Raw genomic sequence first — 2,321 nt, 5'->3', positions numbered from 1 at the left:
CTCCACTTACCTCTTAGTTTGGCACACACACCTGGGCTGCATATCTCTGCGGTGACTTTGATCTGAATGTCTCCTTCCTCCATCCTTCCTCATCCCCTTTTCTTGGGAGACTCATATCAAGTCTCTTTTTCTATGTGAGGGAAGATGTGCCACACAAGAGATCTGCTTCCCCGATAAGGAAAAGGTCTAAGAGCTTTCCAGGGAAGGGCAGGGGTTTATTGGTTTCCCGTATCTAATGGTTATTTCTCACTGGAGGTCTTCAAGCAAGAAGCTAGATGACCACCTGTTGCAAAGGGAATTCTTAAGCAGGGAGGAGTCAGACTAGAGGATAAAATAGATAGCAATTAACTAGGAAGCTGGGATTTTCTGGCAATTGACATTTCAAAGAAGGGAGAAGGAAGTAGCAGGCATGAGAAGAGGGCACCAACAGAGCAGAGAGGCCAGGCCCAGAAGCCCCAAAGTTTCTCTGGATGCCCACGTCACTGTCCTAAATCACCTTACCCGCTCACTGCTGCCAATCGCTCCAACAGGCCTTTTGGTTCTCCGATTCTTATTGCTGTAGTTATACTCCCATGAAAGATGATGTAAAAATGTTTGAGTAAAGCTCATTTGGCTTCATAATCATAAACAGGCCTAAGTGAAGAGAAACATTTGGCCACAAGCAGCCCTTTTAGTGGTCTGTAATTTACGGCAACAGTTGTTTTGACCATCTAAGTAAAATGGTATCTGCCATCTCCCATTTGGTTTATCGTTTTTCCTAATAATTTCAGTGCATTTGCTTTTCGATTTCATTCACCGGCGACTCACAGTCAATTTTCTCTGAGGCACAGTGTGCTCAAAATATCCTTCAGTATGAAAGTGGCCGGTTAGAACAAATGCATATTCCTCCATCAGTAAATGCGTCACTAAGTGACCTTAGAGGAGGTAGAATTGAGCCCAACAGGACCACCGGTAATCTGCGTTTAGCAAGAGCTCACAGTCCTAAACCATTTTAATTGCTCTGTCAAGGGAGGAACTTTAGATGGAAATTAGATAAATCAGCTTTATTCTCTTTGGGAAAACTTTTCTTTCTACAGAGCTTTGTAGTCAGTCCTGCCTTGGGGACCTGGAGAAGGTGCTTTACTGTCCTCTAAGGAGAGAAAATGCTTGAGGGAAAGCAGTTGCAACAAAGCATGGTGGATTTTGAATCTGCTTTGTTAGTTTCATTGATGGTGGGAACTTTGATTGGTGTGGTAAAATCGAAAATGATGGATTTGAAGGCAGTCTGCCCACTCCCCCCTACCTATAATTCACTTCTCCTCTCTCACAGAATCCCAAATTTCCTTAGAAGCTCAGCCCAAGCACAACCTACATGAAACCTTTCCTGATGCTAATGCCTCTCCCCAAAAAAAGTAACCTTATGTTTAACTTGTATATGCTTATATGTATAGGTGCTGTTTCCCCCAATTGAATGCAAACCTCTTAAGGGCAAGGACTGTTTCATTTTTGTGTAGGTATCTGAAGCACCAAGACCAATGCTGAGTGAGTGAGTGATTGGGTGACCCTAGGCAGGTCATTTTACTTCCCTGGGCTTCAGTTTACTATGGGAAATGGGAGAGAGAGGGGGGGGGGGGGGGAAGGAAGGAAGGAAGGAAGGAAGGAAGGAAGGAAGGAAGGAGGGAGGGAGGGAGGGAGGGAGGGAGGGAAGAAAGAAAGAAAGAAAGAAAGAAAGAAAGAAAGAAAGAAAGAAAGAAAGAAAGAAAGAAAGAAAGAAAGAAAGAAAGAAGGAAAGAAGGAAAGAAAGAAAAAGGAAAGGAGGGAGAGAAGGAAAGAAAGGAAGAGAGAGAGGAAAGAAGGAAGGAAGGAGAAAATGAGTGTTTATTAAATACTATGTGCCATGTACAACGCTAATCTCTGATAAATAAATAAAAAATAAAAGCAGAAAAAGAAAAAAAGTTTTTATTCTCAAAGAATTTGCATTTTTAATGCAGGAAGATAATATGTAAAAAGGAACTGAAAGTGAAGGGAGAGAGGGGGAAAGGTGCCAAATATGGAGGCAAAATTTTGAAGTCAGAAAGCTAGGAACAGGGCTGGGAAGGGAATGAAGGCAGGTCCAGGACCCTCCACAACATGGAGGCCTCAGGAGGAATTCACTATTGGGAGAAGGGAGTAAACCTTCCAGAGGGATGTTCCAGGTTAAGAAGGTGGAGGAGATGGTTGGATGTTCCAGGGTGGCAGAAGGAGGGGAAGGCATTTTGGATGAGCTCTTCTCTCAAGTCCCTTCTAACTCTGCCCCTTCTTCTTCTTCTTCTTCTTCTTCTTCTTCTTCTTCTTCTTCTTCT

The sequence above is a fragment of the Vombatus ursinus genome, unplaced genomic scaffold (genome assembly GCF_900497805.2).
Source record: "Vombatus ursinus unplaced genomic scaffold, bare-nosed wombat genome assembly UNPS02014803.1, whole genome shotgun sequence".
Lineage (NCBI taxonomy): Eukaryota > Metazoa > Chordata > Mammalia > Diprotodontia > Vombatidae > Vombatus > Vombatus ursinus.
This window is presented reverse-complemented; position numbering follows the sequence as displayed.